At 42.7% G+C, this 21,304-nt stretch overlaps 1 long non-coding RNA gene across 1 annotated transcript in view; it reads left to right on the top strand.

Annotated features, from left to right (window-relative positions):
- Positions 1–13,940: 13,940 nt before the first annotated feature.
- The window catches only part of LOC113903311, a 36,825-nt gene continuing 29,461 nt past the window's right edge, over positions 13,941–21,304 (top strand). The window contains exon 1 of the long non-coding RNA XR_003514073.1: positions 13,941–14,025. This is a non-coding gene — a long non-coding RNA (uncharacterized LOC113903311). The remainder of the gene's footprint in view (positions 14,026–21,304) is intronic.

The raw sequence follows: 21,304 nt of genomic DNA, 5'->3' as shown, positions 1-21,304 counted from the left end.
GGATTGATAGTCCCAAATTAAATATATTTTATATAAAATGTTAATATGTAAATATTTAGATGTAAATAGAAAGTGGCTAATTGGCAGGGCTGAGAGCCCTGAATGTAAGCTCCGTTTAGGTAGGAATTTAAAAATATCTTGTTCACTAGTGCTCCGTATTTGTAAACTGAATCTACAGATATTTATGGAGTGCCTATAATGTGTGAAAGTGAAGTCGCTCAGATGTGTCCGACTCTTAGCGACCCCATAGACTGTAGCCCACCAGGCTTCTCCATTGAATTTTCCAGGCATGAGTACTGGAGTGGATTGCCGTTTCCTTCTCCAGAGGAGGATCTTCCCGACCCAGGGATGAACCCGGGTCTCCCGCATTACAGGCAGACGCTTTACCATCTGAGCCACCAGGGAATCTCCCATAATGCGTGAGGCGCCCGTTTTTTAAGTTGCTTCCCAGGTTGCTATGATAAAGAACCCGCCTGCCAATGCAAGAGACATAAGAGATGCTGGTTTGATCCCTGGGTGGCGAAGACTTCATTGAGGAGGGCACGCAACCCACTCCACTATTCTTGCCTCGAAAAGCCCATGGACAGAGGAGCGTGGTGGTCTAGGGTCCATAGGGCCACAAAGAGTCCGACAAGACTGAAGCGACTTAGCACCGCATTCTCGCTGGGGAAAGAGCACTGAACAAGACAATCTCTACCTTAGTTGAGGTTCTGTGCCTCATCAAATCATACGCTGCTACTGCTGCTGCTAAGTCGCTTCAGTCGTGTCCGACTCTGTGCGACCCCATAGATGGCAGCCCACCAGGCTTCCCCGTCCCTGGGATTCTCCAGGCAAGAACACTGGAGTGGGTATCAAATCATATGGGTGACTGCAAATTAGTTAACACACTTTGTGTCTCTCCTCCTTATCTGTAAAATGCGAAGAGCAGTATGTGAGAATTCACTGAGTTTAGAAGGTTAAAGCACTTAGGACAGGGCCTTCGCACACATTAAATGTTAGATATTATTAAATAAATTAATACACAGAATCATTTTACAATGTAAGTGTGGTAGATGAAAAGAATGAGCTAAAGAGTGCCGGGGGGCTGGGGACAGGCCACTTTTGTTGGTGTGATCACTAAAATAAATTTTGGGGGTAAAATTTCAAATTTACATATAAATTGCAAGCATGGTAAAGATTCTCATACATTTTTTAATCAGGATAATAGTTTGCTATATTTTACTACATTTGCATTGTCGTATTCTCTTGTGTATTTGTGTATGTATTATATATAGATGTGGGTGTACTTTTTCCCCCCACACCACTTTATGTTTCAGACATCATGCCCCTTTAATCCCAAATACTTCTGTGTGTATTTCCTAAGAACATGAATATTGTCTTGCAAAACCTTGGTACAACTATCAAAATCAAGAATTTTGACAATAAAACGATTTTTAATACATCTTCCATACTTAAATGTTGCCACTTGTCCCAAAAGTATAGCTATTCCCACGATCCAATCAGGATCACATATTTACATTTAGTTGTCATGCCTCTTTGGTGGTGGTGGTTTAGTTGCTAAGTCGTATTAGACTCGTTGTAACCTGCATGGACTGTAGCCTACCAGGCTCTTCTGTCCATGGAATTTCCCAGGCAAGAATACTGGAGTAGGTGTCCATTTCCTCCTCCTGTGGGTCTTCCCCACCCAGGGATTGAACCCAAGTCTCCTACATTGCTGGCAGGTTACCATTGAGCCACCAGGGATTCCCCATGCCTCTTCAGTTTCTTCAGAAAAGCAGCTTTTCTTTGTCTTTGTGACCTTAACGTTTTCAAAGAGTACTGGTGAGTTATCTTCTGCTGCTGCTGCTGCTAAGTCACTTCAGTCATGTCTGACTCTGTGCAACCCCATAGATGGCAGCTCACGAGGCTCCCCCATCCCTGGGATTCTCCAGGCAAGAACACTGGAGTGGGTTGCCATTTCCTTCTCCAATGCATGAAAGTGAAAGATGAAAGTGAAGTCGCTCAGTCGTGTCCGACTCTTAGCCATCCCATGGACTACAGCCCACTAGGCCCTCCGTCCATGGGATTTTCCAGGCAAGAGTACTGGAGTGGGGTGCCATTTAGATATGTCTGATATTTTCTCATGATTAGAATCAGGTTATGCATTTTTGGTAGGAATGGTACCAAAAGAAGTCAAGTCCTCCGTGGACCGCATCAGGAGGCATGTGATGTCGTTTTATCCCAGTACTGATGATGTCCACTTTGATCACTTGGTCTCTGCCAAGGTACTCCACTGAAAAGTTACTGTTTCCCCCTTTTTAGTTATTAAGTATCTCACGGGAAGATATTCTGAGACTGTCCTGTTCTGCCTCAGATCCTCACCCAGTTTTTTTAACCATTCATTGATGATTCTTGCCCGAATCAGTTTTTCCAATGGTTACAAAATGGTGGTTGGAGAGCCTCTAGTTTAGTTTGCTAGGGCTGCCATAACAAAATATCACTGACTGGGTGGCTTAATAAATTTATTTTCTCACAGTTGTGGAGACTGGAAGTCCAAGATCAAAGTGTGGGCATTTTGGCTTCTCCTGAAACCTCTGTCCTTAGTTTGTAGATGCTGCCTTCTGGCTATAAGGCATAAGACCATCCCTCTGTGTTGGTTATCTTTTCCTCCTCTAGAAAGGACACAGTCATACTGCGTTCGGGCCTACCCTAACTGGCTCATTTAGCTTAATCACCCCATTAAAGACTTTATCTCCAAATATTCTAAGGTACTGGGGGATTGTGAATTCCATGGTGAAGTACAGGGAAACCTGGCATGCTGCAGTCCATGGGGTCGCAGAGAGTCGGACACGACTGAAAGACTGAACAAGAAAGGTACTGGGAGACTGTAAATTCCACACGTGAGTTTGGCAAGGGTGTGGAGGGGGAGAGTGACACAATTACGTCTTTGACAGTGACAGGAACTGGAACCTCGAGGTAGCTGTGCTCGTGGAAAGGCATTTCAGAAAGAGGGAATAAGTACAGAAGCTGTGAGACAGGAACATGATTGATGTCAAATGTAAGCCAGTGGGTGAGAATGTGAAATGGTACAACCACTTTGGAGAAAAAAGTTTATCAGTTTCTTATGTTTACCCTATAGCCCAGTAAGAATTCATTAATACCCTTACATAAGAGTGTTTATAGTGGCTTTTTCTTTAAGAGTCCCAAATTGGAAAGCACTCCAATGTTCAACAATATTTGAATGAATAACCAGATTGTTGTATTCTTGTACCAAGAAACGCTGTTCACTGGGTGAAAAAAAGGAATGAAATATTGATACAACAACATGGCTGAACCAAAATAATTATGCCAAGTGAAAGAAGTCAGGTACAAAAGTGTATATACTGGATAATTCTATATATAATTCTTGAAAATGCAAACTAATTTATGGTGACTAAGAAAGCAGATTAGTAGTTGGGGTAGGGAGGAGGAGATGGAATATAAAGGAACTTGATAAACTTTTTGAGGGGGTGGATATGTTCGTGACCATGAAATTATCTTACTATACTTTCAAGAGGGGAATATGTTAAAAAAAACACAACTGTCTGCTTTAAATAAGTGCAGTTTTTGTACATCAAGTTTACAGCTTTACCTAAATAAAGCTACTTTATAAATGGGGGTGGAGGGGAAGAGTACATACTGTGTAATTCCATTAACGTAAACGCAAGCTGCACTGATCTATGGTAGCAGAAATCATATCAGTGGTCATCTTTGGGTGGGAACTGACTGCTTAGGGGCACAAGGGAATTTTCTGGGTGATGAAGTTTTACTGTATGTAAATTATCTTGCAGTAAAGTTGATTTAAAAGATGAGAAAACAAACCATACTGTGCCACCATGAACACCCATCTTTACTTAGAGCTTCTTTTTTATTAAATAATTTATTTTTATTTTTAAGATTATTTTATTTTCGGCTGCACTGGTTCCTTGTTGCTACCAGCGGGCTTTCTCTAGCTGCGGCACACAGGTGTCTCGCTGCGGTGGCTTCTCTTGTTGCAGAGCGTGGGCTCTAGGGCGCGCTGGCTTCAGCAGTTGCAGCATGTGGGCTTAGTACTTGCGTTGCCCAGGCTAGGTTGCCTCGCAGCATGTGGAATCTTCCTGGACCAGGGACCGAACCTGAGTCCCCTGCCTTGGCTGGCAAATTCTTAACCACTGGACCACCAGGAAAGTCTTACTTAGAGTTTCTAAGGGCAGACGGCTGCATCGCGCTCAGGCACAGCTCTGGCTCCACTCCTGTCCTCACTGGCCTCATGTGTTGAACAAGCCCAGTGGAGTCTCCCTTCCTGTAGTTTTCCTACTTGAACTTTCAGTTCAGTTCAGTTCAGTCGCTCAGTCCTGTCCGACTCTTTGCGACCCCATGAATTGCAGCACGCCAGGCCTCCCTGTCCATCACCAACTCCCAGAGTTCACTCAAACTCACGTCCATTGAGTCGGTGATTCCATCCAGCCATCTCATCTTCTGTCGTCCCCTTCTCCTCCTGCCCCCAATCCCTCCCAGCATCAGAGTCTTTTCCAATGAGTCAACTCTTTGCATGAGGTGGCCAAAGTACTGGAGTTTCAGCTTTAGCATCATTCCTTCCAAAGAAATCCCAGGACTGATCTCCTTCAGAATGGACTGGTTGGATCTCCTTGCAGTCCAAGGGACTCTCAAGAGTCTTCTCCAACACCACAGTTCAAAAGCATCAATTCTTCAGCGCTCAGCCTTCTTCACAGTCCAACTCTCACATCCATACGTGACCACAGGAAAAACCATAGCCTTGACTAGACGAACCTTTGTTGAGAAAGTAATGTCTCTGCTTTTGAATATGCTATCTAAGTTGGACATAACTTTCCTTCCAAGGAGTAAGCGTCTTTTAATTTCATGGCTCCAGTCACCATCTGCAGTGATTTAGGAGAGATCAGATCTGAAGCTCTGGGAGAACCATAATGAGTGTAAACTCTTTTTCATGCTGTGAGAAGGGCCAGGCTACTTGAAAAATTGTTGATAGCTTGATGTTTTTTCCCTACACTTTGGTTTGTTTAAGTTACAGAAATAACCTATTCTTATTATTATAACCAATAGCCAATATTTATTAAAGTTTTCTGTCCAGCACAGAAATTAACAGAGAATTCTCATGCTCATTCTGTGAGGTAGTTACTATCATTAGCTGCATTTTACAGATGAAGAGACTGAGAGAGGAGTTTGATTAACTGGGATTTGAACTGATACTTCAGGCTCTTCACACCACCTTACCCAGCTCAGCTTCCCCACGGTAAGCATTTACTTGAACAATTATGGCAAACCTTCTTTCACGCCTTTCTCCATCGACAAACAGCCCTACCTCCAGTTCCCTGGAGCCTCGCACAGTGCCAGACATGACTGGAGCTCAATATTTAGTGACAGAAGAGATGAAGGAAAAGGGAGGCGAAGCAGGGAGGCTTTACGTCCTTCCAGTAGAACCCTGCCTCTGAGGGGCTGACATAAAAAGTAATAGTGGGATTATGTGGTTCCTAATAACATTAGCCCTACAAAGGACAATAAAGCAGGTGAAGGAAGAGCAAAGGGTGTTCTATGTTAGAATGGAGGGTTCAGGAAAGGAGTTGACTATTGAGCAGAGTCCTAGTAGAAGTGAAAGAATCAGCCAAATGGATACTGACTAGAAGAACATTCCGTGTCAGGGGGAAGAGCAGGTGCAAAGGCCCTGGGATTGTAGCAGGTGAAGAGGCTGGTGTGATTGGAGCACAGGGGAAAGAGAAGAGTAGTGGGAAGCAGAATGATGATGCTTCCTTCTCATCCCTGGTACTTCAGTTCAGTTCAGTTCTGTCGCTCAGTCATGTCCGACTCTTTGCAACCCCATGAATTGCAGCACGCCAGGCCTCCCTGTCCATCACCAACTCCCGGAGTTCACTCAAACTCAGGTCCATCGAATCGGTGATGCCATCCAGCCATATCATCCTCTGTTGTCCCCTTTTCCTCCTGCCCCTAATCCCTCCCAGCATCAGAGTCTTTTCCAATGAGTCAACTCTTCACATGAGGTGGCCAAAGTACTGGAGTTTCAGCTTTAGCATCAGTCCTTCCAAAGAACACCCAGGACTGATCTTTAGAATGGACTGGTTGGATCTCCTTGCAGTCCAAGGGACTCTCAAGAGTCTTCTCCAACACCACAGTTCAAAAGCAAGGGTGAGAATACCCAAGGGGCAGCTGACCCTGGGTTGGTGGGGAGTGATTCTGTGAGGAAAGCATTAGGCTCTGGCCTGAGAGGGAAAGGTTGGGTGAGTGGAGAAGTGTAGAAGGGATGGAAGCTGACAGAAGGCTGAGGCTGCTCCAGCGGGCTGTGTGAGAGGGTAGTGAGAATGAGAAGAAAGCTTGGGGGTTGAGGGTTGGGGGCAGGAGATGGCAGGGGGCCATGGTGGAGAATTATCTGAAATAAATTGTAACAGGGCAGCTCAGGGGGGTTCCCAAGGGGGGAGAAGCTGATACAGGGTATGTGGAGAGGACTGTGGAGGTGCTGAAGGACAGAAGCTTGAGGTGGATGCCTCAGGTAGAGGGTGTACTCTGAGCCGGGGACCCTGGGAAGAGCTGGGGGGAAGACTATGCAGTTGGCTTGAATTCCCCTCCCTTGACAGAACTGTATTTCTGAGGCTCCAGGAGCCCTGTCCCCAAGAAAAACTGGAGCCTGTCATGCTTTCTAACTAGTCTCTCGCAACTACAGGGAGAGACGGTTGACTCCATTTTATGAATGGGAAGACAGAACCTCAGAAGCTGTCACATCACAAACAAGCTGAATGGCTGAAATCTGATCCCCAACAGCCTTGTGTTTTGGTATCCAAACTCTTAGTTAGTTAGTTCAGTTGCTCAGTCCTGTCCAACTCTTTGCCACCCCATGGACTGCAGCATATCAGGCTTCCCTGTCCGTCACCAACTCCCAAAACTTACTCAAACTCATGTCCATCAAGTTGGTGATGCCATCCAGCCATCTGATCCTCTGTCGTCCCCTTCTCCTCCTGCCTTCAATCTTTCCCAGCACCAGGGTCTTTTCTAATGAGTCGGCTCTTCGCGTGGTAGCCCAAGTATTGGAGCTTCAGCTTTAGCATCAGTCCTTCCAATGAATATTCAGGGTTGATTTCCTTTAGGATTGACTGGTTTGATCTGCTTGCAGTCCAAGGGACTCTCAAGAGTCCCTTCTCTAACCCCACACTTCAAAAGCATTAATTCTTTGGTGCTCAGCTTTCCTCATAGTCCAACTCTCACATCCATATATGACTACTGGAAAAACCATGGCTTTGACTAAACAGACCTTTGTAGGCAGAGTAATGTCTCTGCTTTTGAATATGCTGTTTAGATTGGTCAAAGCTTTTCTTCTAAAGAGCAAGAGTCTTAATTTCATGGCTGCAGTCACCATCTGCAGTGATTTTGGAGCCCAAGAAAATAAAGTCTGTCACTGTTTCCATCTAAACTCTTAACTGTTATACAAACCAAGGTTCTCCAGCTTGAGTGCACCTCAGTATCCCCTAGATTGCTGGGTCCCACCCCCAGAGCCACTAACCAGTGAGTCCTAGATTGGGCTTGATTATTTACATCTCACTGGTCCCAGGTGATGCCGATGTTGATGTTGCTGGTCCAGGAACCACACTTTGAAAACTAATGCACACACTATACTGCCCCTGGACTGAGCACAACAATGATGCAGTTGTAGAGGACTGGAGTTCTGGCAAAGAATTTGGGGATGGATTGAAGATATTACATTGAAAATGTAAGCAAATAAGTCACAAGGTGATTATTGAAGCCAAGAAAATATAAACAATTTTTACCAAAAACATTGTAATCATCATAAACTATAACACTCAGCTGGAAATAATATTACATTGTCATTATAATGTAAAAACAGTACATTGATTTAACCAGAAATTATGATATAATTATTTGGAGAAAATTGGAGTGGGAGCATGTGTACATGTGAGTGCGTGCACGCACACGCGTGCACACGTGTGTGTGTGTGTATAGAGAAAGAGAAAAACCGTATCTTTATTCTTTACAGCTGAAAGAAATAGAAAAAGTCTAAAATTTTAAAATCTTAACGTGACACCACAATCAGGTATAAAGAAGTAAGCAGGGACTTCCCAGGTGGCAGGTGGATACCCTGCAATGCAGGAGACTTGGGTTCGATCCCTGGTCAGGGAACTAAGATCCCACATGCCACGGGGCAACTAAGCTGAGCACCGAAACTACTGAGCCCACGCACCTTGACTCGAGAGTCTGTGCACCTCAACAAAAGATACTACCCCAAGCACCACAACGAAGACCTAGCACAGCTCCTCGCCTCCAGAAAGTAACCACAGAATGAGATGTTGCTTTATAGGATGGGTCTCAGTGGCGAGAAAGGGATTTTTGTTTTAAGCCTTGTAGTACCTAACTTGTAGCAGTAACTGACTCTTAAACATTGTATATATTTATTACCAAGATTAAAATTGAAATTAAAAATAAAAGTGGATTTAGCCACCGCTGAAACAGCCTGTCAGCTTGGTGGCGCTGTTCAGCTTCTGGCCACAATACCCACCTCTTGTCCTTGAATTGCCTAGAAGCATCTGGAGGGCTACAAGCAGTAAGTATCCAAATCACACCCTGGGGACGCTACACTGGAGACTTTACATCCAGTGAGACTCAACAGAGGAGGCCTCTTGTCTATTTACTGAGGACCTGAGTCAGAAAACAAAGATAGAAGCAGATACAGCCACTCTGTTTCCCAAACTTAACGGATTGTTCTCATTTCAAATGTTCTTCCTATCAGTGCTCAGAATTTCCACTTCTCTCTTCTGGGAATGGCATAGAAATTCTTTGTTCAGCTCTCATCTGAGTATTTGCTGCAGAAAATTTGCTGTTAATTTCTCAGGAGTTGTTTTTGATTCTTCGAAAGGTAAAGGAATACAATGAGCTAGCTGGGCAAAGTCCTTGATTCTATAACTATTGTGGGACATTCAAAATAAACTATTGAGGAGTCTAGTTGAAATGCACATGACTGGAAGGCACCAAAGTACACAAAATGATCAAAGTGTGAAGCATACAGCCTTTTACGAAGGGAATTTGAAAATTCATTGTTTATTAATATATTTAAAAATTCATACACTTTGAACCAGGGATTTCATTTCTAGGATTTATCCTATAGAAATACATGCCCATGCGTGGAAGAGTATGTATGCTACAAGGATTTTTATTCTGGTCATTTGTAATAGTAAAATATTAGAAATATTCAAGGGCCAGAGACAGGGGATTACTTACATACAGCCACACATTTGAATACAATGTAGCCCAAATGTATGAGTTATCTCCTATATGCTGTCACAGAATAAGAATTCACAACAAATAGCTGAGCAATTTCAAATCCTAAAAGATGATGCTGTGAAAGTGCTGCACTCAATATGCCAGCAAATTTGGAAAATGCAGCAGTGGCCACAGGACTGGAAAAGGTCAGTTTTCATTCCAATCCCAAAGAAAGGCAATGCCAAGGAATGTTCAAACTACTGCACAACTGCACTTATCTTACACACTAGCAAAGTAATGCTTAAAATTCTCCAAGCTAGGCTTCAATAGTATATAAACTGAAAACTTCCAGATGTTCAAGCTGGATTTGAAAAGGCAGAGGAACCAGAGATCAAACTGCCAACATCCAATGGATCATAGCAAAAGCAAGAGAGTTCCAGAAAAACATCTACTTCTGCTTTTATTGACTATGTCAAAGCCCTTGACTGTGTGGATCACAACAAACTGTGAAACATTCTTCAAGAGGTGGAAATACCAGACCACCTTCCCTGCCTCCTGAGATACCTGTATGCAGGTCAGGAAGCAACAGTTAGAACTGGACGTGGAACAACAGACTGGTTCCAAATTGGGAAAGGAGTATGTCAAGGCTGTATATTGTCACTCTGCTTATTTAACTTATATGCAGAGTACATCATGCAAAATTCTGGGCTGGATAAAACATGAGCTGGAATCAATACTGCTGGGAGAAATATTAATAACCTTAGATGTGCAGATAACACCACCCTTATGGAAGAAAGTGAAGAGGAACTAAAGAGCTTCTTGATGAAAGTGAAAGAAGAGTGAAAAAGCTGGCTTAAAACTCAACATTCAGAAAACAAAGATCATGGCATCTGGTCCCATCACTTCATGCCAAATAAATGGGGGAACAATGGAAACAGTAAGAGACTTTATTGGGCTCCAAAATCACTGCAGATGGTGACTGCAGCCATGAAATTAAAAGACACTTGCTCCTTGGAAGAAAAGCTATGACCAACCTAGACAATATATTAAAAAACAGACACATTACTTTGCCTATGAAGGTCCATCTAATCAAAGCTATGGTTTTTCCAGTAGTCATGTATGGATGTGAGAGTTGAACGATAAAGAAAGTTGAGTGCTAAAGAATTGATGCTTTTGAAATGTGGTATTGGAGAAGACTCTTGAGAGTCCCTTGGACTGCAAGCGGATCAAACCAGTCAATCCTAAAGGAAATCAACCCTGAATATTCACTGGAAGGACTGATGCTGAAGCTGAAGCTCCAATACTTGGGCCACCTGATGTGAAGAACTGACTCACCTGATGCTGGGAAAGATTGAAGGCAGGAGGAGAAGGGGGGACGGAGGATGAGATGATTAGATGGCATCACCGACTCGATGGACATGAGTTTGAGTAAGCTCTGGGAGTTGGTGATGGACAGGGAGGCCTGGTATTCTACAGTCCATGGGGTCGAGAAGAGTTGGACAGGACTGAGTGGCTGAACTGAACATAGAAAGAAGAAAAGTCGGTCAGTTGTGTCTGACTCTTTGCAACCTCTTGCACTATACAGTCCATGGAATTCTCCAGGCCAGAATACTTGAGTGGGTAGCCTTTCCCTTCTCCAGGGGATTTTCCCATCCCAGGGATAGAACCCAGGTTTCCCGCATTGCAGGCAGATTCTTTACCAACTGAGCTATCAGGAAACTGAACATATTGTTACATAAAATGCAAATATAAACTAGAAACTAGCATAACCTCAAATTTTGTTGAAATATATATATATGGCTGCTAGCCTTCACTGAGTTTTTCTCTGTATTTGGGACTGTCCTCGGTGCTATAATGGAGAAGGCAATGGCACCCCACTCCAGTACTCTTGCCTGGAAAATCCCATGGATGGAGGAGCCTGGTAGGCTTCAGTCCATGGAGTCGCTAAGAGTTGGACATGACTGAGCGACTTCACTTTCACTTTTCACTTTTATTCATTGGAGAAGGAAATGGCAACCCACTCCAGTATTCTTGCCTGGAGAATCCCAGGGATGGGGGAGCCTGGTGGGCTGCCATCTGTGGGGTCTCACAGAGTCGGACACGACTGAAGAGACTTAGCAGAAGCAGCAGTAGGTGCTATAAATAAATACTAATTTATTCCAATACATCTATAAGTTTTTTCATTATTATCTCCATTTTCCATAGAAACTGAGGCTCAGAGAGGTTAGGTTACTTTCTCAAAGCCATAGCACTAAGAAGTGATGGAGCTTGGTTTCAAACTGAGGTATATCTGATTCCAAAGCTGGTGGTACTTACATGTACTCATGTTAGTTTCTACATACATAAAGGAAACATTTGGATAAATAATACTCTACATGCCAAAAAGAATTCTCTCTAGGTGATTCTTTCAACATTTCTGTATTATTTGAACTTTTTATGCATTTAATCTTTAGTATTAGTTTTTAAGTACTTTTTTGTAGATATAAAAAGAAATAAAATTCAGTTTACTAGAATGTGCAATAATGTAGACTGCACTTCCTTGCTCACTTGCTTAGTGAATATTGATTAAGCTCCTACTGTCTGCTGGATTAGGGACTGAGATGAATGAAACCCAGTTCCTGTCATGGAGGAACATAGGATCTCAGGAGGACCAGAAAGAAGCACTGGGTCCTCAGTCTTCCGGCTGTATTGCACTGAGACTTTCCTGGAGACTTTCGTTGGCCAGAGAGCAATGAGGTTGCAGCATTGGTATCAACATTCAAAGTGTTGCCTCTTTCAACTTATGGTACCAGGTACTGTGCAGAGACCTGAACATAATACACTTTCAGGATCTTGTTATGAATAAGGCACACTTTCTGCTGGCAAAATCTGGTATTGTGAGGAAAACTGCTATTTTTCTAAATAGTACAGTTCCCCACTGGTGAAAATAATGATAATAACTAACACTTAAGAAGTACTCACTAGACACTGGTTCATATACATTTTTAGGTGGTTTTTTTTTTTTTTTTTAGTTTTCTTTTTTTTTTTTTATTTTATTTTATTTTTAAACTTTACAATATTGTATTAGTTTTGCCAAATATCGAAATGAATCCGCCACAGGTATACATTTGTTCCCCATCCTAAACCCTCCTCCCTCCTCCCTCCCCATACCATCCCTCTGGGTTGTCCCGGTGCACCAGCCCCAAGCACCCAGTATCGTGCATCGAACCTGGACTGGCAACTCGTTTCATACATGATATTATACATGTTTCAATGCCATTCTCCCAAATTTTCCCACCCTCTCCCTCTCCAACAGAGTCCATAAGACTGTTCTATACATCAGTGTCTCTTTTGCTGTCTCGTACACAGGGTTATTGTTACCATCTTTCTAAATTCCATATATATGCGTTGGTATACTGTATTGGTGTTTTTCTTTCTGGCTTACTTCACTCTGTATAATAGGCTCCAGTTTCATCCACCTCATTAGAACTGATTCAAATGTATTCTTTTTAGTGACTGAGTAATACTCCATTGTGTATATGTACCATAGCTTTCTTATCCATTCATCTGCTGATGGACATCTAGGTTGCTTCCATGTCCTGGCTATTATAAACAGTGCTGTGATGAACACTGGGGTACACGTGTCTCTTTCCCTTCTGGTTTCCTCAGTGTGTATGCCCAGCAGTGGGATTGCTGAATCATAACGCAGTTCTATTTCCAGTTTTTTAAGGAATCTCCACACTGTTCTCCATAATGGCTGTACTAGTTTGCATTCCCACCAACAGTGTAAGAGGGTTCCCTTTTCTCCACACCCTCTCCAGCATTTATTGCTTGTAGACTTTTGGATCGCAGCCATTCTGACTGGCGTGAAATGGTACCTCATAGTGGTTTTGATTTGCATTTCTCTGATAATGAGTGATGTTGAGCATCTTTTCATGTGTTTGTTAGCCATCTGTATGTCTTCTTTGGAGAAATGTCTATTTAGTTCTTCGGCCCATTTTTTGATTGGGTCATTTATTTTTCTGGAGTTGAGCTGTAGGAGTTGCTTGTATATTTTTGAGGTTAGTTGTTTGTCAGTTGCTTCATTTACTATTATTTTCTCCCATTCTGAAGGCTGCCTTTTCACCTTGCTAATAGTTTCCTTTGATGTGCAGAAGCTTTTAAGTTTAATTAGGTCCCATTTGTTTATTTTTGCTTTTATTTCCAATATTCTGGGAGGTGGGTCATAGAGGATCCTGCTGTGATGTATGTCGGAGAGTGTTTTGCCTATGTTCTCCTCTAGGAGTTTTATAGTTTCTGGTCTTAACGTTGAGATCTTTAATCCATTTTGAGTTTATTTTTGTATATGGTGTTAGAAAGTGTTCTAGTTTCATTCTTTTACAAGTGGTTGACCAGATTTCCCAGCACCACTTGTTAAATTGAAGTATAGTTGATTTACAATGTTGTGCTAATTTCTGTTGCATAGCACAGTGACTCAGTTATATATGCGTTCTTTTTTGTAGTCTTTTTCATCATGGTTTGTCCCAGGACACTGAATATAGTTCTCTGTAGGACCTGTAGTTCCCAGTAGGACCTTGTTGTCCATCCATTTTATGTGTAATAACTTGCACCTATGCTCCATACTCCCCATACATTTCTTACATATACTAATTTGCTGAATTCTTAACCCTCTGAGATACTGTCTTTATCTCTATTTTACAGATGAGGAAACTGAGGCAGAAGAGTTTAGGCAACTTACCCAAGATCACACAACTAAGAAATTCCACTGAAGACTAGGAAATTCCAATCCAGGTAAGGGCTTAGAAGAGCACAACTAAAGAACCCAATGTGTGGGAGAACAATCATGATTAAAAAATTGTATTATCAGCCCTAATAGTACCTGTCACAACCACACAGAGCTTTGTGAGTTTTAAGTGCTTTTGAATAATGTCTCCATGATAGACGATCCCCAATATAAAATGATCCTCCCATTTTTCACAATGAGAAGTTTGCAAAAAAGAAAATATTTGGAGGCCCATCTTGAATATATAAATTCTTAAGACGTCGATGAAATTATCAAATGTCTATGTATAATATGTATTATTTTAGGTATGTACATGTTTTAAATATTGTTAATATACTTAAATGTTATTTACATATATTATATATTAATTTAGAAATACTGTTTTTTTCCCCCAAACTGACGCTTTACAAAACATCTTTATTGCATCTCATCCTGTGCATCTTTGACCTCATATCTTTATTACCCCTGGAATAGGAAATAGCAACCCACTCCAGTATTCTTACCTGGAAAATTTCATGGGCAGATGGTTTCTGAATCACCCAACTCACTTTCTAGATGACATACATTTCACTCCTATATAATTTGTTTGTTATCCAGAACTTTCTGAGCTTTATATGATGTTGTCACTGAGATATTTTATACTTAAAGTCCCAGTTCACTTAATCTTAGGACAGTATTTTTTTGTGTGTGTCCTGTTGGTTGATATTTGTGATCACAACATCCTTTTTAAAGTCCTCTTTATGAGGCTTGCATCTTTGCTAAGTCGCTTCAGTCGTGTCCGACTCTGTGTGACCCCATAGACGGCAGCCCACTAGGGTTACCCCCATCCCTGGGATTCTCCAGGCAAGAACACTGGAGTGGGTTGCCATTTCCTTCTCCAATGCATGAAAGTGAAAAGTGAAAGTGAAGTCGCTCAGTTGTGTCCAACTCTTAGTGACCCCATGGATTGTGGCCCACCAGGCTCCTCCGTCCATGGGACTTTTCAGGCAAGAGTACCGGAGTTGGTTGCCGTTGCCTTCTCTAGTATAATGACTACATCTGTGTCAAAAACTCTTTTTAAACCCCTTCGTCAGGTGACTTCTGTAAATTGGTCTTTTGCAAACAATACTTTGTTGTTTAAAGTAATTGAAGAGGGACTTCCTTGATGGTCCAATGGCTAAGACTCTCTGGTCAGGGAAATAGATCCCACCTGCCACAGCTAAGAGTTCGCATGCTGCAGCTAAAGATTCTGCGTGCCACAACTAAGACCTGGTGAAGCTGAACAAACAAATACATAGAAAATAACTTAAAAAATATAGTAGTTGAGATAGTCTGCTGCTGCTGTTGCTGTTGCTGCTGCTAAGTCGCTTCAGTCGTGTCCGACTCTGTGAGACCCCATAGACGGCCTCCTACCAGGCTCCTCTGTCCCTGGGATTCTCCAGGCAAGAACACTGGAGTGGGTTGCCATTTCCTTCTCCAATGCATGAAAGTGAAAAGTGAAAGTGAAGTTGCTCAGTCGTGTCCGACTCTTAGCGACCTCATGGACTGCAGCCCACCAGGCTCCTCCATCCATGGGATTTTCCAGGCAAGAGTACTGGAGTGGGGTGCCATTGCCTTCTCCGTGAGATAGTCTAGGTAATACGAAAGACTGTGAGGCTTTGTAAAAAATGAAATACAAAGCAATTCCCACTTTCCTCTGAGGGATAATTTATGGTGAAAACCACTTGCCTTATATCCAGGTGTAGACCACACATTAACCTTATCTATTAAACTTGGCAAACTTGCCTGTACAAATCTGTATAGTGGGCCCTGTCCTCACTTAACACATGAGTAATCTGAGACTCAGAGGTGAGGTGACTTGCCCGAGGGACCTCACAAATGGCAGAGCTGAAACACAGCTCAAACCAGAGTCTGTCTGATCCTCTCACTCACCCTCTCCCATTAAAGCCACCGGAGAAGAAAAAAAAAATCAAGCCACCGGGAGAGTTTCTAAACCAACTTCCTAATTTAGATGGCTGGCCCTGGTAAGAATGTGGGGCTGTGTTGACAGAATACTAACACTGATTTATTTATTGTTCTCTTATTGCCTTATGTTTATATAGCTGTGTGCAGTATTTCATAAAGAGAATGGCAAAGCAATTTGCAAATATAAAACCCAGATGCTTAATTTTAATTTCTGGGTTTCTGTTTCAAATTTAGTGCAAGCAGGTTGTTTATACTGTAAGTAAATGCCCTAGTGTCTATAAAGATCCCTGGAAGCTGCTCTTAGGTCCTGAAATGGTTTATTTGCTTACATTTGTTTTGTTGTTGTAAAATAATCACTTCAGGTATGAAGTGGGAAGAGTCAATGGTGCCTGGTTTGGGGGTGCAAGTTCCCCTACAAGGCTGTGCTGGAGCTGTTTCCTCAAGGCTCATGAGAGCTGTTCATGCACATCTCTCCCAAGCTCTGCTCAGTGACGTCAGGGTGGCAGCTGGAAATCAGCCAGGGGGAATATTTACAAAGGAAGTCCTTCCATTCCCCCTCTGCCCCTTCCCCAAATGATTTAAGCTCCCTGTACATTGTGAATAGTAAGAGTACTTTCTTTCCAGGTTTTCTGAAGATTTAGTGAAATAAAACATGGCAGTGCTTCTATGTTTATTTATTTAGATAAATAATGCATATGCAGGGTTGAAATAATCAAACAAAAAGGCTACAGTGAAAAGTAAGTTTCCTTCCCAACCTGGACTTCCATTCCAATTCCTATCCTGAGAGGCAGACTGTTTCTTGAAATCCTTTCAGAAATGTACTCTGCATTTATAAGCATATAGTGAAAAAGGAAAGTGAAGTCGCTCAGTTGTGTTCAATTCTTTGCAATCCCATGGACTGTAGCCTACCAGATTCCTCCGTCCATGAAATTTTCCAGTCAAGAGTACAGGAGTGGGTTGCCATTTCCTTCTCCAGGGGATTTTCCCGACCCAGGGATCGAACCCACGTCTCCTGCATTGCAGGCAGATGCTTTACCATCTGAGCCACCAGGGAAGCCCATAAGCATATAGACATGTATACAAATGTAGATCTATAAGCCAGTTTAGAATAATCACAGACAGACAGAGATAAAATATATGTCTCAGTGTGTGTGTGTTCTGCCCCTTGACACACATACTGAGACATATGTTTTATCTCTAACTGTGATTATTCTAAACTGGCTTCTAAGATCTGTTTTTTGTTGTTTTTTTTTTTAATTATTTTTTATTTGGGTCTTCATTGCTGCTCCAGCTTTTCTATAGTTTCTTTGAGTAGGGGAGACTACTCTCTAATTGCAGTGCATGGGCTTCTAGTTGCGGTGGCTTCTCTTGCTTCAGCTCACGGGCTCTAGACCACAGGGTCAGTGGTTATGGCACACAGGCTTAGTTGCCACGTGGCTTGTGGGGTCTTCCCAGAGCAGGGATTGAACCCATGTCTCCTGCATTGATAGGCGGATTCTTTATCACTGAGCCACCAGGGAAGCCCTAACGTTATTTTTAAGGGTTGCCATTATTCCATTTTTAGATGCACCATGGGTTATTAAAGCAACCTTCTGTGGGTGACATTCAGATTGTTTCTCATCTCTTGCCAGTACAATGAGCATTAAATAACCTGTCTTTTGCACATAAACATGAGTGTATCTATATGCTCAATTCCTGGAAATGGAACCATTGGGTCAAAGAGTATAGGCGTTTAGAATTCTGGTTTGATTGTCAACTGCCTTTCAAGAGTTGTACCGCTTTTCTCTCCAACCTATGGGATAGATAAGTGCGAATCCCTACAGCCTCGGGACATTGTCCAACTTTTTGATCTGTCTCATCTGGCAACCTGGGCACATAAATGGTCCTCATTATTATTATTGATGGAAAAACTTAGGTGTGGGAGTGGCACTTGGGCACTGGAGTTCCATGAACTCTGCTTTGCAGGCTTTTTGTCATCTCCATTTTTCTTGAATGAAATTTCTCAGGAACATTAAGGATCAAGAGGGTGAGAAGCTCTAGTACTCTGGGAAGTTCTGGTACAGTTTGTTCCCTGTCACTGTAACAGAATCAGCTTTCTGAAATACAGACTTGCTCTTCTCTTGCTCTTCTGTCTAAACTTACCGTGGCTCCACATTTACCAAAGTTCTTGAACCAGCAGTGCCCTTGAACTGGTTGGAAATGTACATTTTCAGACTCCTCTGCAGACCTACTACATCAGACACTCTGGAAGAGGGGCTAAGCTCCAGCAAGGGTGATGCTGCTGTGAGCTCAAGTTTGAAACCCCTGACTTACAGAATGAAGTGGCCCCTTTCTAACCTGTGACTCAAGTCTACCTTTCCTATTCTGTCCTACAACTTCTAAACACACCTAGTTATTGGCTTCTCAAAACTCCCTCCACTTTCTCACCTCTGTGCTTGGGGCAGGAACCTCTAGTTGTCTCCCAATTTCTTATAGAGCAATAGACGGTTGCATTTTAAAATTGCATTTCCCAGACTCCTTTGCAACTATGCTCTGGCAAATGGGAAGTAAAGTGTACAACTTCCGAATTGTGCCTTCAGAAGGAAGGAGCGTGCCTACCTTCTGCTTGTGCACTCCCACTGGCTGACTTGATGGTTCTGAACCACAAAACAGATGAGGGCCAGGCCTCAGGTGTTGGGGGCATCAGGAGGGATAGGCCTGGGTCCCTGACCCTGTGGGGTCACTATCGGGGCCAGAAGACCACTTAAGCCTAGACTGTGATGGTAGAAAGGGATAGACTTTCATTTTACTTACCCCACTGTTCCCTGAGGTTGGCTTGATCACCATCGACCATCTTCCCTAATACAATGCTTTCTGGTGTGCTGTTCCTCCACCTGCCTGGCAACAGTCTTCTCTTTCCTTTCAAGGACACAATCCACCTCTCTCCTGGATCCTATGAGAGGTGATTTCTCCTCACCAGGAACTCGTTTCACTTCAGAGTCCCTGTTCCCAGCCAGTGTGGAGTCAAGTCATATCCCCACTAGAGCCGGGGCTTCCTGAAATGGGGGCAAGGGTCATCATCTGAAACTATCCCACCATCTGATTGAGTGTCTGGCACAAAGCAGATACCAAAAAGCATTTTTTAGAGGCAGTTTTAAGCCAGCCTGTGCCTTTTCTACGTTCTCTGATAAACTGTGCTTTGGTGAATACCTTGGATGAGACTGAGAACAATTGGCAGCCTAGTGACTAGAAGCTGTTTTCCTCTCCCCAGAGCAGCTGTGGACCAAGTGGACCGAGATGGGCCACTGAGGATGCTGGTGGGGGTGGGGGGGGTGACCTAGGGAGTCAGGAGCACGAGGGGAAAGAAAGAAGGCAAGAGAGAAGTGTTTACTGTGTCTCTGCACAGCCCATTTAGCCATGTCCTCACCATGCTAAGGCTAAGCAGCGTGGAGAGACCTCAAGTTCAAGACTATGAGAAACTGACACTGCGAGACCTTTCTCAAAAGGCCAATCAGTCATTGCAGACCCAGGTTTCATGCTCCAGGAGCCAACTGATTTCTCAGAGCAATGTTTGTTCCATGGGGCCAAGCTACACCAGAACATGCTGACCTTTATTCTGACTCAACTGAATGTCTGAAGTAATACACGGTCGACCAGATTGGCGATATCTGTCCCCTGGCCCCTCCTTTCTCCTTCCCCTCCTCTCTTCTCAGCCTTGTGCCAGTCACCGTGCAAGGTGCTTGGACATAGAGATGAAGATGTTCTCTGGTCCTCACTCCGTGCAGGAACACATGTGTCACACAAGTGCAGGGGTTTCTCAGCTGTGGTCCCTGAGACCCTTTTAGGGGATCTGTATTATTTTCATAAGAATATTGACTCTGTTTGCCCCTTTTACTCTCAGTTTTCCATGTGTGTACAATGGAATTTTCCAGAAGCTGCATGATATGTGATATCACAGCATATAGAAATGGACATGAGAATCCAGTTGTCTCTGAAGTCAGACTTTTAAGTGGTTTGTCAACTTGTAAAATATGGTCATTCTTCTCAATATTTTTGAAAATAGACTTGTATTTTACCAGAATGTTTTGTTATGTATTTATACATTTTAAATTTATGCATATTATTGTTTCAAAGATAAGTCACTAAATAAATACTGTTAAAATGTCCCCCTTTTTAACTTCAAATTTGGTAATATAGCCTAAATATTGCTTCCTGGTGGCTCAGACGGTAAAGAATCTGCCTGCAATGTAGGAGACCTGGGTTGGATCCCTGGGTTGGGAAAATCCCCTGGAGGAGGAAATGGCAACCCATTCCAGTATTCTTGCCTGGAGAATCCCATGGATAGAGAAACCTGGTGGGCTACAGTCCACGGGGTAACACAAAGTCAGACACGATTAAGCACAGCAGAGCAGAGCCTAAATAAACAAAAGACTCTTATGGCCTTTAGTTCTTTTTTTAAACTTTTAATTTTGAGATCATTGTAGGTTCACATGCAATCATGAGAAATAATATGGTGAGATCTGAGTACCCTTCATCCAATTTCCCTGAATGGTAATGTCTTGTATAACTTCAGTACAGTATCACAAATGGGAAACTGGCCCCTGCACCCATCTTTTCCAGATTTCACCCATTTTCCTTGTATTTGTGAGTGTGTTCAGTACTGTGCGGCAATATCATGTGTGGAGATTGGTGTGACCACCCCCAGAGTCAAGACACAGAACAGTTCCGTGACAAGGGTGCCTCAGTGCCCTTTTGCAGACACAGCCACCTCCTTCCCTCCCTCCCTAACTCCTATTCTCCCACTCTGTAGTTCTGTCAGTTCAAGAATATTATATAAATGGAATAATTCATTTATATTACATAACGTTTTGAGGTTGGTCTTCTCAGTATATTTCCTTTGCAACCTATCCATGTTGTTGCAAGTGTTAATAGCGTGTTTCCTGCTACAGCTTAGGACTGTTCCAGGCACAGATGGGCCACCGTTTGTTTAATTGTTCTACATTAGGGTTGTTTCTGATTTCTGGCTATTATGAATAAAGTTGCTTTATTATGAATAAAGTACCTGAATGTTCATAATTCATGTACAGACTTTTGTATGAACTTAAGTTCTCTTCTCTGGGATAAATGCCCCAAAGTACAGTTACTGGGTGGTATGGTAAGCACATGCTTAATTTTGTAACAGATCACAGCAACTTTTCCTGAGTGGCTATACCATTTACATTCCTACCAGGAATTTATGAGTGATCTGATTTCTCTGCATCCTTACCAGCATATAGTATCATTGGTATTTTTTATTTTAGCCATTCTGATAGTTGTGTAGGGATATTTCATTGTGATATTAATTTTTATTTCCTGATGGTAATA

This window comes from Bos indicus x Bos taurus, chromosome 13, assembly GCF_003369695.1.
Source record: "Bos indicus x Bos taurus breed Angus x Brahman F1 hybrid chromosome 13, Bos_hybrid_MaternalHap_v2.0, whole genome shotgun sequence".
NCBI lineage: Eukaryota > Metazoa > Chordata > Mammalia > Artiodactyla > Bovidae > Bos > Bos indicus x Bos taurus.
The sequence above is the reverse complement of the archived record's forward strand: the minus strand, read 5'-3'. Positions and strand labels throughout refer to the sequence as shown.